This window comes from Macaca fascicularis, chromosome 7, assembly GCF_037993035.2.
Source record: "Macaca fascicularis isolate 582-1 chromosome 7, T2T-MFA8v1.1".
Lineage (NCBI taxonomy): Eukaryota > Metazoa > Chordata > Mammalia > Primates > Cercopithecidae > Macaca > Macaca fascicularis.
In genome coordinates, this window is record NC_088381.1 from 96,647,213 (window position 1) to 96,663,730 (window position 16,518).

The window sequence follows — 16,518 nt, forward strand, 5'->3', positions numbered from 1 at the left end:
ATCCTACTGGAGTTTATTAATTTTGTTCCCGGAAGATTTCTTATTTTTATTAAATTTGTAAATATTTTGGCTATTATTTCTTCCAATATGTTTTTCTGACCCTCAGTGTCTCACCTCTTCCATGAATTCCAATTATACTCATGTTACAGCAGTTAATATCATTTCCCAAGTCATTGGGACTTCAGTACCTATTCTTTTTTAGACTTTTTTCTTTCTGGTCTGTATTTAGGATAGTTTCTACCACTGTCTTCAAGTTCATTGATATTTTTCCTATCATGTCTAATCCACTGTTAATTTCATCCAGTGAATTTATTCTTTAATACATTTATTTCTCTAGAAGTTTGACACTTTTTGTCCCACATTCTATGTTTTTCTTCATTGTGTTCATGTTACTCTTTAAATGCTTGAGCGGTTTTTTGGTAGTTTTTTTTAGAAGTTGGTGTCTGCTAATTTCCTCATTTCTGTCACTTGTAATCTATTTGTAGTGACTGATTTTTCTCCTAGGTGTGGATTTAATTTTCTTGCTTTTCCACGTCTATAACAGTAGTTGATTGAATGCTGGACATTACGAATTTCATGCTGTTGAGTGTCATATTTTTTGTCTTCCTTCAAAATATGTTGCACTTTGTTCTGGCAGGCAGTTAAGTTACTTCCAGTCCAGTTTTGTCCATTCTAGCCTTTCTCTGAGGTTAAAGAACAATCTTTACCGTATGTTACTATAGTCCTCTTGGTATTTCTATAGAAAGTTCCGAGTATTCAGTGAATAATCTATACTCTGGCTTCTGGGAACTTGAACTTTTCCCAGACCTGCGTAAAGCTGAAATTTGTTGACACACAGCCTCCTTTTTGCCTTGGCCTATATATGCATGACTTAGTGTTTAACAGGTGACTCAGAGATGATTGTAAAGATTTCCTGATTTACTTATTTATGTGTTCTCTCCTTTCCTGTACTCTTCCATACAAAATCTCAGCCTCGAAAACTCTAAGCACTCTGATCTCTGTCTACACAACTCAGCGTGACCACCTAGTTCTGCTTGGAATCTACCTCCTGACAATGTGGTTCAGAAAGTTCTTCTGTGGAGAAATCCAGTTTGATTATAAGACTCACCTAATTTTTTCTTCTTCTCTTACTGACTATAATCATATAGTACTTGTAGGATGTCTGCAAACCCTTTATTTGCATTTTTTTCTAGTTTTCTAGTTGGTTATAGTGCACAATTAAGTCTTGCTCCATTCACCCTATCATGACAGAAGCATAAACCCCTTGTACTGTACTGAATTCTGTCATAATCAGTGACAGCATTTTTTCTTCTAATTCCTTTCCAAATCCTGCCAGTTTGCAATTTATTTTCTTTTATTGTTTTGCTGTCTATTCTTTGAGTTCTGTCTTTCTGCTTTGTGTCTTCCTTCACAGTGGAGTTTGCTTTATAAAATATTTTAAAATGCTTGCTAAAATATTTGCTATGATTTTACTTTCTCTGTATCACTTTTTCCTGTTGAGTATTCTTCTCTTTTGTTGCCTATACTTTACTTTCTTCCTCCTTTAATGTCTTGCTATTTTTCAGTATCTATTGTTGAATGATTTTGTATTTCTTAAACTATGTGCAAGAGATTTTTGTGCTGGAGAACAGTGGGAATCGATATATAAGTTTTCTGGCTTTCACAACATAAAGTCTCCTTTCTACTCAAATACCACAGAAAAATGCCTTTAGAACATGTGCAGTGTCTGTGTCATTATTTGTATATTATTGCTTCCTCTATTCGTGGAACCAGACTGGGGCCAGTAATGCTGTTGTTGCCAGCCTATCTTACCCCAATTCATGCACCTATAGCAAAATTAATATGATAGATTTTTTGCTTTTTTGCATTTCTGGGCCTATCCCTCCTCTTCAGGAAGTGTATCTTTTGCCAGAAAATTTTGAGATTTGTTATTATAAACCACCCTCTTTGCTTATATTCCTCTCTACAGTTTTTAATTTTTGCTTTATCCCATATAGCTTTTGTGATCTCTTTCATCAATTTGGAAGCTATAGATTGTAAATGTCTTCCAATTTGCCAAAAATTGGAGTTCTGCATGATTATTAAAAACTTTTTCCTATTGAGTTTCAATTATTTTTGAGAAAAGAAATGCAGAATCCTGATTTCTGCAGCTATATTATTACCAGAAGTAACATTATTTTATTGATTCTTTAATGCCTTTAGAGTGTCATGCTTTAATGCCTTTATACAGTTGCAACTTGGAGGATTTTTACCTCCGTGGAACTTATAACTTGAATATACTATAGGTACTGGATGATCAGTGCTGTGAGATTAAAACTATAGAGTCAAATATCCCAGATAGAGATTTGTAATCATTTGTATAATCAGGATGAGTACATTGTCAAAAATGAGGGAGAATGTCAAGGATACTGATTAAAGAGGAAGCAGACGTGTCAGAGTTGAGTGACTGCTTAGAGACTGAGAAACATGCAGAGAAACCAGTTATTCGGATCGAGCAATTAATCCAGGGCAGGTAAGAGACCGAGACACTATGCTAAAGACGAGAGAATCTTGGCCAGACGCGGTGGCTCACGCCTGTAATCCCAGCACTTTGGGAGGCTGAGGTGGGCGTATCATCTGAGGTCGGGAGTTGGAGAACAGACATGACCAACATGGAGAAACCCTGTCTCTACTAAAAATACAAAATTAGCCGGGCGTGGTGGTGCATGCCTGTAATCCCAGTTACTCAGGGGGCTATTGCAGGAGAATCGCTTGAACCCGGGAGGTGGAAGTTGCAGTGAGCCGAAGTCGCACCACTGCATTCCAGCCTGGGGGATAAGAGTGAAACTCGGGAAAAAAAAAAAAAAAAAAAAAGACAAGAGAATCTTAAAACCAAGAGAACGCCTGGTCTCTCTCTCTCTCTCTCCATATATATATATGTGTGTGTATACATATATGTGTGTATATATATATTCTTTTTCTTTGAACAGCTATCTCGCTCTGTCACTAGGCTAAAGTGCAGTGGCACGATCTCATCTCACTGCAACTTCCGCCTGCCCGGTTTAAGCGATTCTCCTGCCTCTGCCTCCCGAGTAGTTGGGACTATAGCCCTGGACCACCACACCCGGCTAATTTTTCTTTTTATATTTTTAGTAGAAACGGGGTTTCATCATGTTAGCCAGGATGGTCTCGATCTCCTGACCTTGTGATCCGCCCGCTTCAGCCTCCCAAAGTGCTGGGATTAGAGGTGTGAGCCACCGTGCCTGGCTGAAAGCCTGATACATCTTTCTACCATGGCAAGAACTAGCAGCACTTTACCCAGTATGAGACCAACACAGGTCAGCCTTTATATATATACACACACATATGTGTATACACACACACACACACACACACATTAATATATATCTGACATTCCTTTTTTTTTTTTTTTTTTTTTCAGAGGGAGTCGCTCTCTCGCCCAGGCTGGAGTGCAATATCGCGATCTCGGCTCCCTGCAAGCTCCGCCTCCCGGGTTCACGCCATTTTCCTGCCTTAGCCTCCGGAGTAACTGGGATTACAAGAGCCTGCCACCACGACTGGCTAATGTTTTTGCATTGTTAGTAGAGACAGGATTTCACCGTGTTGGCCTGGCTGTTCTCGAACTCCTGACGGCGTGATTCCCCCGCCTCGGCCTCCCAAAGTGGTGGGATTACAAGCGGGAGCCACCGCGCCCGGTCAACACTCTTGGCAACAGTCTTGTGCTAAGAACTTGGGGGACTTCAGAAAGTTCCTGTGTCCATGGTAGGAAAACATTTTTAAAAGAACCTTTTTATTTATCTTTTCATATATTTATTTCACTCTATCGTAACAATAAGCTGTATACTTAATAGGTACATGTCAGTTGCTTTTTGGTCTAATTGTCAGACTAATACAGTCATATCAGATTCTTACCTTTATGATATTGCTCAGGAAGATTAGCTGAAGTTCAAGGCAGGAACAACTTAAGTAGGACAGATCTTTGAAAGATTTTTTCAAAACCCGTAGGAACAATAACTCAAGTAAGGTAAATCTTTATAAAATTCTAGAAGATGTGTGTCCATAATTTAGGAGGCCAAAGACACTTTTAAAAGAAGGAAATGAAACTCTATAAAGTTTGGAAGCCTCAGGAAGAAAGTCTATAATTTCAATGTGATTTCTTAATAATAGTATTTTAGAGAACCAGTTTACAGCTACCTTTAGACAACACAAAAGAAGCTCACAAGTAATCTCCCAGGAGGTGATATTGAATAGATTGGGACACCAAGGAAGATACTTAACTTTAACGAGTTTAAGTATTATACATATTTACTTTCAAGGTGTTCATTTCTTTAAAACAATGTGATGAAAATGTAGCATAATAGGAATATATGCCCTATTTTAGAAGTATGGCAAAGCAGGCTGTTCAATGCAAAATTGTGAGTGAGATAATTTGAAGCTAAGAAAACATAAATACAGTATGAGCCCACATACCATGAAAAGTTAACAAATAGGGAAGGGAAACAGCGGGGAAAACCCCAGAGCATTTAATCTTATTTTATGGTGGCATTCATGTACTGAAAAGAGTGAAAGAACAGCCCCCACACTTCCAGAAATGAGTCAGTTTCATGTCTCAAGCTGATTATAAACCATTCAAGGGCGGCAGCCTCCCACAGCTGACTTTAACTGTGATTAGAATAGAGGATGGTCGTTAGTTTGGGCATGCCATATGTGCCCTGAAGTCTCAAAGCCTGATCATCAGGTAAACTTGAAGTTTCTCTAGGACCAGCTTACAAATAACTTTTCATATATGTATCCTGAAAAAGACAGCTCATCAACAGGCCGGTCACATATGCTTAAACCATACTCCAAACCATTTGGCATGCACTAGAGCAATTTTACAAGTTTAGAAACTCCATCTTAATTTTAAACCACTTCAGTTCTCCAATCCTTTTCCCATCACAAAGAAAAGTATTCCATCTGATGAACGTAGGTCATACTGTTTCGTACAAATCCCCAGACTCTTGTGAGAATCAGAATTTTTATCAAACAGTATGGATTCAGGACTACTTATGGTCTGAAAGAGGACAAAAAAAGTCCTAGTTAATGTTATTGTCTTTGATTACAAAGCCCCGAGCGGAGGTGCTTGTAAAAATGATTTTTTCTTATTTTTTTCTTCTTTAATAACACAAGGGATTTAATACTTAGAGATATCCTTTTAATTCTTCCATTTGAACAGAAGTTTATTTATAATACCTGTAATTTAAAATTTCTGTTTGCAGGGTGAAAAGATTTTCTACATCTTTCCTTGACTAGAAGCAGAAGTCCTGAAACAAGTTATTCCCAGTTATGTTGCACATTTTCAGGTATTTAGATGCAGCTATGAAATAACTTTTTTTATTCTGTGATCAACTTTGATTAAAATAATTGTGATAGTATCAGAACCACAAGACAGTGTGTTCTCTCTCAGCTGGCAGACAATTAAAAACAATAGATATGGGATATTTTTATATTAGGTATATCCCAGTATATACAACAGTTTACTAAAATTATAAATTGTAGATTTAAAACATTGCAGGCTGTGATTAAAGAAAAAAATTTCTTCTTCACGAAGTTATCATCTTATTTAAAACAAAATGTGGAAACATTTCCCAGTATGACTTCCTATTAACAAACAAATACACTTATTTGTGGAAAATTAGTTGAAAAAATGCAATGTTGAATTTAAGATAAATAGAAGTTAATATTTTAAATAATTATCTTTTTCCTGAGCTCAATTTAACCTGTTAAACCTCATTTAAAACTGATACATTTAAAATAATTGTAATGGAGGATTTGGAAAGAAAAATCCTTTTCCTCCCACACTTACAAAGAAATGCAAACCAAATTAAAAGAGCATGTAACCCAAAGTTGCATAGTGATATATTCAAAAGGAAATTTCAAAATTTGAAGATGTGGATCATAATACCGGAGTATATGTGTTCATTTTTCACAGTATCTCCTTAGCTTTGCTCTCAGAGAGACAGATTTTAAAAGTAAGCTGAATTATTAAGGCTCCAGGATGTTTCCCACTCCTACCTCCACTATCATGACAATAATGAAATCTACTCCAATACAAATTCACATTCCGTTTTTTCCTGGAATGTTTATGGCAAAATTAAATTTTAACTTATTTTTCATGTGAAGTAAAAAGTAAGAATGGTCACTATGCCACTTCATTTTTCTTCCAAAGAAAAACAAATACAGAACATAATTAATCCAGGACAAGTAATCCAGGATTAACATAAGTGGCACTCCACATTTCTGAAATGTCCTCCAAACTAAAGGTTTATAATGAGTGAGACAAGAAATTATAATTCACTCTATCAAAAATCTGAAGAGGGAGGGAATATTTTTGCTATGCACAAGCTGAATCAAGTTAATGAGGCATCTAACATTGCAAAAAGAACGTTGTCTATAAATAAATTCAGTCTGATTGGGATGTATTAGTTGTCTGATAATATTCTGTAGCCTACAGATGCTTTGGGTGGAATGTAGATTTCTTAAAAGAGAAAGGCCAACGGAATTACTTCAGCAAAACTCCAGGTCATTTTCTTTAAATGGCATTAAAAGAACATGTCCCTTTAAAACATAACTTTGCAATCACAATAATATTTTCAAAGTAATACATTTAGCATAAAACAAAATAGGCTCATCAGCTGAAATCCACCGGCACTTTAGAATCTGGAAAACGTATCTTCTCGCTCACTCATAATTTTTTTCCACTGAACTCTCTCTCTTAAGGTACTACTCATGGGCAACATACCTAAACTCTAGAGAAGCGGAAGAACATGCACTTAGAGTCTCTGCTGTTGCTCAGCCTAGACCTAAACCTAGTACATGTACTCACGCTTATTGTTTATGGGAGGGCTAGACTTTCATTAATGAGTACAAGTTATTTCTGACTAGTTACCAGATGTTCCTACAGAGTGGTGAGAATCTAATGATTCCTTTGAAATTTAAAGTTCAGGTTAATGGAACTTGTTTTTTTAATAGGATTGTAGAGTCTAGAAGTGGAATACATTTTATATTGTCTATTCTGTTACCTCCTCCTTAGAGAACTGTTAATTTGCTCATTTACTCAAATTTATAATAACTCTGAAGATACGTCTCCTTTAAATCCTTTTCCATATATTGAGCATAAAATTACTTTCATTTTTATCCTTCTGAAATTATTTTTAAAATGTAAACTGTATGAATCTTTACTGAAAAAAGCTCAAAGAGTAGAGAAAGGTATGAAGTGAAATTAGAAGTACTCCCTTTTCTACACACCTAACCCATCTCCTAAAATTTTCAACTATTAACACTTTCTTGTGTATTATTTCAGAAATATTTTCAGAATTCTGTGGATTGTCAAGGAGCTTATTCTCATGATCATTTCCTCACATCCTGTTTTCCCTTAATTAGTTTCCATGCCTCATTTTCCCAGGCTTCCTTGTGTTTTAGAATGAGTCCTTGTCGTAAAGGTCGGCTGGTTATCTCTCCATCTACATGGAATCAGGGGATGTATGTATCAACTCTTGAAATTCTCCCTTAATTTTACTGACAGATTTTACAGGTTTTTGACTTGCAGTTCTGGGAGTTTTATGGACTTTATGGATGGTATTGTTTTTCTATCATTTTATTATTTTTGTTTGTTTTATATTAGTGTCAGATGGGAGTAGAATAATATCTTCATACTGACATCTTACACTTAATAATTACCTTTATTTTCTTGGATAAAAGTTTGCCAAATTACACATTTTTGTTGTTCAGAAGTTCTCTCTAGCTATACTCAACTCACTTACTCTTTTCTCTCTTAAATGCTTTCCAAATGAAACCCCAGATCTTAGGGTTGAAAGACATTTTTAAAGTATACAATCTAGCTTTCAACCGATGAAGAAATCCTTCCTATGATATTCTCCATAACTGTTTTCTATTCTCTGTTGGACAACATCAAGTGATGAGAAATGCACTGCTTCATGACATGTGCATTTTATTGTCAGCTTCTCAATAACTACCTCTTAGTGCTCCTAGGACCACCTTCTTGAGGCTTACTTGGTGAGTCTAATTTGTCTTCTGGCACCACTGTGAATTTGAAGGCTTACGTCTTCTCTGATCGTATGTTTTCTACATGTCAGGGTAAAACATTTCTATTTATTTTAAACATTTGTCAAATGTAATGGCTGTCTATCCCTTCATGATTTCAATTCATTCAACAAGTCCTTCATTGAGTAGCTACTATTTGAAGGGTCTATGCTAGGTGTTAGGTCTATAATGACCATAAAATGATTCGAACCCTGGAGAAGTCCATCTTGGTCACTAACAGTTCCCACCTTCCGGTCTAATGCAAGGGGCTCAGTAGAGTGTAAAGCAGCATAACATGTTTATTTAAATATTATGAGAATAAATAGGATTGTGGCCAAATACATTTATTGTCAGGCCGACTATTTCAATGGCTTCTGTTTCTATTTAGAACAAAAATCCAAATTTCTTTTGGTGATCTATTAATTCCTGTTTGATAAGGCCTTTGTCACCTTCTATAACCTCATCTCTTACTGTTCTTATGCCACCACTACACTTCAGGACTATTAGCCTTTTGTAAATTCTTCTAACAAGCCAGCTTTTTCTTGACTTGAGGCTTTTGCATGTGCTTTTTCTTTGGCCTAGAAGACCCTGAATTTGCTGAGAGTTTAATGCATATTTGTTGAATGAATGAAGGAATCAATCAATTTAAACATAATTTTCTCCCTTTAAATCCAGGACTTCACAGAACTTTTAGTATGTAACTAGACAAGCTAAATTTCTAAGAGAATGATATAGTATGTAATGACTCCCAAATTTATTTGACCATAGTTTTTTTCATGCAAATCTCTAAGGGCAATTTATCATGTAGAGACTTTAGGAATTATGGCAGAGTGAAAAATCACATTTGAATCCTGGCTGCCACCAACTAATTGATGTAATCTCCGGCAAGACACTTAATCTCTCACAATCTCCTGTTTGTGCCTCTGACAGAGATCAGCAGAATCCTCTTTTATTTTTCCAGGTTTCTGGAAAAAATAATAAATAAAATAAGTGCCAGATAGAAATTAAAACATTTTATTTCTAATGAATGTCAGTGAGAGGACAGAGCTTAGCGTGAAAGATAAATGAACCTGCAAACTGGACCCCAGAGACAGGTATTGATGGACTATTTCAGGCTGCGCACAATTTTTTCATTTATGAAGTATTCTATCTGTGGCTGGAGAATATTGCCCACGGGAAACTCCAGCCCAAGTGAAACGTTTTACACCATTGCAAGGAAAGAAACTTACTAATGGGGAAGAGACATCCTATTCTGTTTTCTCATGTGTACAATGTTGAAACTACCCTATCATACCTGTTCTGAAGACTAGGTAATTTATGTAGAGGACCTGGAATACTTAACAGAGGCTACTTTGTAAGCATCAGTTCCCTTTCCTTCTGATTTTACACATTCAAATACCTCTCTAGGTACAAATTGAAGAACTCGAAGCCTTCAAACTAAGTCCCACTCATCAAATACTGAAGTGTTACAGAAAGTAGGTTAGAAGCCATTAGTAAATTTAAGTGTAGTGTCCAGAATTTTGTAGTTTTCCATATATCTGGCATCTGATCTCTCTAATGTACACCCTAGGCACCAAAGTTCCAACTAATAAACAGCTTTTTCTCACCTTCCTTGGGTTTACCCAATTTAGACAATTAAGCTTCTGTTTTATATCTTGTTTAGCACATGATTTCCATTCTAAAATTATTTGTCCTGGTAGATTTGTTATTTAATGTGATCTTGATCTTGTTAATCTCCATATCTGTGGATAGTTAGAAAATAGTTTTGAGGAGGAGATGACATAATTCAACTGTGATGTTGAATTATGATGAACTGGAAAAGTGGTAGCTGGTAGATGCTGATGGTGAGTAGTAGGTCTCTATTCAGAAGTTATCTCTTCAGAAAGGCATTTATGAACATCCTATCTATAAAAGCTCTACATCTTAAATCACAGTCTACCTGCATGCTCTGTTTTCTTTTCTTTTTAAGAAGATATTCTCTGCCGGGTGTGGTGGCTCATACCTGTAATCTCAGCACTTTGGGAGGCCAAGGCGGGTGGATCACCTGAGGTCAGGAGTTCGAGACCAGCCTGGCCAACATAGTGAAACCCCATATCTACCAAAAATACAAAAATTAGCTGGGCCTGGTGGTGGGAGCCTGTAATCCCAGCTACTAGAGAAGCTGAGGCAGGAGAATCGCTTGAACTTGGGAGGCGGAGGTTGCAGTGAGCCGAGATGGCACCAATGTACTTCAGCCTGGGCGACAAGAGTGAAACTCCGTCTAAAAAAACACAAATAAAAAGAAGATAATCTCAAGAAACATATTTTATTTGCTTTAATTTTTATATCATAATCTGAGAATATATTATGGATTTCTTTGCTTATTTATTATCTCCTATTATACAATATAATGTCGTGAGGCCAGAGGCTTTGTCCTGCCTAATGTGTTATTTACAGACTGAATAAAAACACCTGAGTCCTGATAAGTGCTCATACGATTGGCTCGATAAAAGAATAATAAATGAATTGGAAAGGGGAGACAGTGAAGGATATAGGAGATGTACCTGATAGCAACTTAATGCCTCTCAGCTCAAAATTCACCCTTCAATACCTTTTCTACACCAATCGATAGAATTCCTGTCAGCATTTCTCTTTTACATTCAGCACAATGTTAAGCTTCCTCAGCGGAGGACCCTAGATGGACATTGCAGGAAGAAGGGACTTCCCCTGTTGGACCGAGAGGTTGTACCATCATTTTAGGTGGGAGAACATCCAATGGCTCTTTGCAATAGCCATGTGTCTATGAAGTATAGTTCCTCAGCAGTCTCATTGCCCAATCTAGGCTTGGCAATCACTCTCCTGTAGCCTTATCAACACATTGCTCCAGGCCTCACGCCCACATGGCACCCTCTCACTCTGTATGTCCTCATACCTGACTGATTCATCTGTGCCTCATGAATGATTCCTGGTTGTCTAGTAACTATAGATCAGTTCTGTCTTTGGGAAATCAGAAAACTTCCGTGCCTTCCATTGGGATGCTTCTATGCCTTTTCCAGTAAAGTGTGAAGTGTATTTTTGTGGATAGAGCTCCTTTCCATGCTTTTCCTTATTTTGGTCCTCTCCGTCAGGCCTAGGGAGACTTACGATATTTTTAAAAATCTTATAGTTACTCGTTTGTCATACCTCAGTAATTATTTATATTAAACTTATGTTTAAATCACTGCAGGCATTTTTTTTTCCTGAGACAGGGTCTGGCTCTGTCATCCAGGCTGGTATGCAGTGGCCTCAGTCATAGCTCACTGCAGCCTCCAACTCCTAGACTCAAGGGATCCTCCTGCCTCAGTTTCCCAAGTAGCTGGGACCACAGGCATGCACCACAGCATCCAGCTAAATTATTATTATTATTATTATTATTGTAGTAATAGAGTCGCACTATGTTGTCCAGCCTGGCTTGAATCCCTGGACTCAAGCAATCCTCCCACATTAGGCTCCCAAAGTGCTTGGATTACAGATGTGAGCCAATATGCCTGGCTGTTGTTATAATCTCCTGAATAGATCCAAACTGATTCACATTTGGTATCAGAAGTGGTTGGGTTGCAAGAGGTAGACCTTTGAGAATGGCATTTTGAGATTGTTTGGCCATGCCCTTGAGCTTTAGTATGGTGCTGAGCTTCCTTTGCCAATGGGAAGTGGGTGCAATGGCATCACACTTAAGCTACTAGCTGTGGATTGAGATAAAACACCAACTGAAGCTTATGCTTTGTGAATTCAAGTGGTTATTAAACATGACCGAATGGCAGGACTGAATCCGATAATGACAGGAATGTGGGATGAAATTTTGTTTTGTGTGCACTTGAGTGCTTATAGAGTGAAAACACCAATCCCAAATCCATTATTTTTCAGCTTAAATCACAGCCTGAGAACTAGAATGCTTTAATGATATTTCTAAAAGCATCTTATTTCTTATAGCCACAGGACTGATATTGGTGACACCAAACACAAAATTTAATTGTGTGCAAAATTACATTGTTAAATTATAACGATAGGTAAATCTACACTACTGCTAACTTTCTCATGTAAAAGTTAGAACATCTACAGGAAAAGAATAGGATTCCAACATTTGCAATGGGGACATTTGGTTGGAACCAAATGAAACTGACAATCTTGAATCCACATACCATCCCGAGCCTCTCTTTTCAGTGAAAGTGGCTTGTCCTCCGGTGTCCAAGGAGACTAACTTTTTCCTGCTTGAAACATCATGTGATAACCACACTTAGATGCCTTGGGAGGGGATGCTTATTCTCGCTCAGGCATTAACAGTAGTGAGAGGAGTACCTACAGCCTTGAAAAGCTTTGTGCTCGGTGTTGTTTTTAGACCCGATATGACTGGAAGGAATTTTAACATTGGGATGGGCTCCCTAATTTTTTTTTTTTTTTTTTTTTTTTTTTTTTTCTGAGACGGAGTCTCGCTCTGCCGCCCAGGCTGGAATGCAGTGGCCGGATCTCAGCTCACTGCAAGCTCCGCCTCCCGGGTTTACGCCATTCTCCTGCCTCAGCCTCCCGAGTAGCTGGGACTACAGGCGCCTGCCACCTCGCCCGGCTAGTTTTTTGTATTTTTTAGTAGAGACGGGGTTTCACCGTGTTAGCCAGGATGGTCTCGATCTCCTGACCTCGTGATCCGCCCGTCTCGGCCTCCCAAAGTGCTGGGATTACAGGCTTGAGCCACCGCGCCCGGCCGGGCTCCCTAATTTTAATGGGGATGATGTGGGCCCAGAATAGCAAAGCCTAAGGGGCCACACAATTGTCAAAGACAAGGTGTGGATGTCAACTCATAAAGGGAAGCAGAGACTTAAAAAAAAATTAAAATGTCTTTGCCCATAGAGATCTTTGGTAGTGACTAATTGATCACAGAGTTCCTAGGAAACAAATAGATAGGCATCCTATCAGACTATTTCTTGAGCTATGTAATGGGAAAGGTTCTAAGTCTGGTATCCAAACATCTGATTTGAGTCATAGTTTCTCACCCAGTTTCAAGAAAGAAGTCAGTTAACGGATTCAGAAGCCCTTAATTGAAAGATAAGCCTGCTCCCTTTGAGGAAGGACCCTGCACCACTGCTACAAGTACATACTGTAAATATCCCTCCGAGTTTTCTCCAAAGGGACCAGCAGCAAAAATCCCTTTAGAAAACTCAAAGGTTACATATTTGAAGAACCAGAGGACAGAGTTTAGGGCAACCATGGCCACTGGAAAGTAAGGAGAGAATGTACTAGAAAGAAGGCAGCTGGAGAGGGTAACCCCAAATCAAATTTTGCATAAAATTTGCATAAATCTTTGGCTGATCCAAGCACAGGGCAAATTCCAAGCAAAAGGAGACATGACTAAAGGAAGAAATAGACAATTTCATAATCATAGGTAGAGATTTTAACTCTCTCTCAGCAATTGATAAAAAGATAAAAATTAGTGAAGACCTAGAAAATTGGAACAACTCTATCAATTGCCTTTATCTAATTGCTACAAAACAGGGGTGTCATACACATTCTTACTACTGTACAGAATATGTTCACCAAGGCAGACCCAATGCTGGGATATAAAAAAAAGTGTTAATAAACTGAAAAGGATAAAAATCTTACCAAGTATGTAAATAAGGAACTATGTAAGCAATGTGCCTAGAACATTTTGGTACTTAATTTTAAAAAATCTGTTGATTGAGTGAATTTATGCATGAATAGATCAAGGATCTTGGTTATGTTAATTAACCTTTTGGCACAATATAAAGACACAATATAAACTGTGGGAGATTTGGTAATAGCAGCCATGTAGTGGATGGTATGAAGTGATGCCAAGATCCCCCTTCTGGAATGAAGGCCTTACTCCCTCTGCTGCTATAAACGCTGCCAAGAAAAAAAAAAAAAATCCCTCAAGAGATCACCTCCACTGTAGAGAGTAGTCTTGTTCAAATTCTGATAAACTCAATGACTATTTGAAGTGACTATTTGGGTTTAAAGATCCTAACCCTTCACCCTGTCTCAGAATAATTCAGATGGGTCATTCAGCTTCAGAACTCCCTGTAGTTTTCACTGAGGCTTCCATTTAGACTCCATTAGAATTCAGTTTCTCCTACTGATCAATTCTGCTTGCTTCAATTGCCTTCTGCAGTGTGGTTACCAAGAGTACTCCTAATAAACCTCTTGTACAATAATCTCCATCTCTTTCTTTCTTTCTTTCTTTTTTTTTTTGAGACAGAGTCTTGCTGTCACCCACACTGGAGTGCAGTGGTGCGATCTTGGCTCACTGCATGCTCTGCCTCCTGGGTTCACGCCATTCTCTTGGCTCAGCCTCCTGAGTAGCTGGGACTACAGGTACCCGCCACCACGCCCAGTTAATTTTTTTTGTATTTTTAGTAGAGATGGGGTTTCACCGTGTTACCCAGGGTGGTCTTGATCTCCTGACCTTGTGATCCACCTGCCTCGGCCTCCCAAAGTGCTGGGATTATAGGCGTGAGCCACTGCGCCTGGCCACTATTCTCCATCTCTTTCTAGAGACAACTTGCAACAAACCCTTACAGAGAAAACTGCTAATTGACAGAATTAGTGTATCTTCTTGTGAATTATTTTCCATTTTCCTGGCCATTGTGTTTTTGTTGTTATCGTTGTAGATTCTTTGCTTCTGCTCTAGATCCTTGAAGTTTCCAAAGAATCTTCTTAACAAGCCTTGGTGTATTGGTTTTCGATCATTGCCATAACACATTACCACACATTTAATGGATTAAAACAGTATGCATTTATCACCTCACAGTTCCATAGGTCAGAGGTCTAGTGGGCTCAACCAATTTCTTGGAATTCACAAAGCTGAAATCAAGGTGGAAGTCACTCCTTAGCTGGAGACTCTTCCCACTAAGAATCCACTTCCAAGCTCATTTGGGATGTTGGCATAATTCAGTTCTTTGCGTTTCTAGTAACGAAGTCCTATTTCCTTTGTGACTATCAGCAGGAAGTCTCTTCTTAAGGCTACCAGCATTCCTTGTCATGTTGCCTTCTCCATCTTCATATTCTGATTTGTCCTGTTGCATTTCCTCTGACTTTAGCCAGAGCAAGTTCTTTACTTTTAAGGACTCATGTGATTAGATTCGACCTACTGGAGTAATTTAGGATAATCTCTCTATGTCGAAGTCTGTAACCTTAATTACATCTGAAAACAATCTCTTTTGCATGTAAATTAACATTTTCACAGGTTCTGGAGATTGGGGCATTGATATCTTCCTGGGACCGTTATTTGTCCTGCCACTTGGACTAGGTGCTTATAAGCCACCTCTAAAATAATGTATAACTTGCAATTTGATCAGTGATTTACATAATGTGTACGTTTTTTCTATTTGCAAAGGCATATGGCAAGGGAGTAAAGCCAAACTTTTAACCACATGGCAAAAATTATTGTATTTTGCAACAGACTAAAAGCTTAATAGTATACAGACTTTGGGTTGGTGGAGTTACTTGAGGATTTACTCCAGCAAAACAAAAAAAGAATGAAAGAGAAACATAAAAATGTGAAAGAAACAACAGACCTATTCCAGAAATGTAATGAAGAAAAGCCACAAAGTTTGACAACTATATATTAAATTTACAGTCAGTCCAAATTAGAATGGTAGTCAGATTGATATGAGAAGCACATTTTCAAAAAGATGTACTACACCAAATAATATGAGTACAAAACTCTGGATGATTTTAGTAATAAAGTGAAGACACATATTTCCTTTGACAATTTCAAAAAAGAAGAAAATGAATTGGAAACTCCAGTAAACTGTAGAAAAGACAAAATGCTCTGTAAGAAGTAATTATCTAAACGAGAGGTGAAGCCAGCTGGACTTCCTGGGTTGGGTGGGGACTTGGAGAACTTTTCTGTCTAGCTAAAGGATTGTAAACACACCAATCAGCGCTCTGTGTCTAGCTAAAGGATTGTAAACTCACCAATCAGCAGTCTGTAAAAACACATCCATCAGCACTCTGTAAAACTCTGTGTCTAGCTAAAGGTTTGTGAACACACCAATCAGCACTCTGTAAAAACGCACCAATCAGCGCTCTGTGTCTAGCTAAAGGTTTGTAGATGTGCCAATCAGCACTCTGTAAAAATGCACCAATCAACACTCTGTGTCTAGCTAAAGGTTTGTAGAGGCAGGAATCAGCACTCTGCAAAATGCAACAATCAGCCCTCTGTAAAATGGACCAATCAGTGCTCTGTAAAATGGACCAATCAGCAGGACGTAGGTGGGGCCAAATAAGGGAATAAAGGCTGGCCACCCGAGCCAACAGCACGACCTGCTCAGGTCCCCTTCCACGCTGTGGAAGCTTTGTTCTTTTGCTCTTCACAATAAATCTTGCCACTGCTCGCTCTTTGGGTCCGCACTGCCTTTATGAGCTGTAACACTCCTAACACTCACAGCGAGGGTCTGCAGCTTCACT

The 16,518-nt window shown here is 38.1% G+C and overlaps 1 long non-coding RNA gene across 2 annotated transcripts in view; it reads left to right on the top strand.

The window, feature by feature from the left end:
• The first annotated feature begins 3,403 nt into the window (after nucleotides 1-3,403).
• Nucleotides 3,404-16,518, top strand: part of LOC102139533 (uncharacterized) — a 68,649-nt gene continuing 55,534 nt past the window's right edge. For both annotated transcript variants that reach the window (XR_012416300.1, XR_006699495.3), the window contains exons 1-2: nucleotides 3,404-3,762; nucleotides 5,259-5,342. This is a non-coding gene — a long non-coding RNA (uncharacterized lncRNA). The remainder of the gene's footprint in view (nucleotides 3,763-5,258; nucleotides 5,343-16,518) is intronic.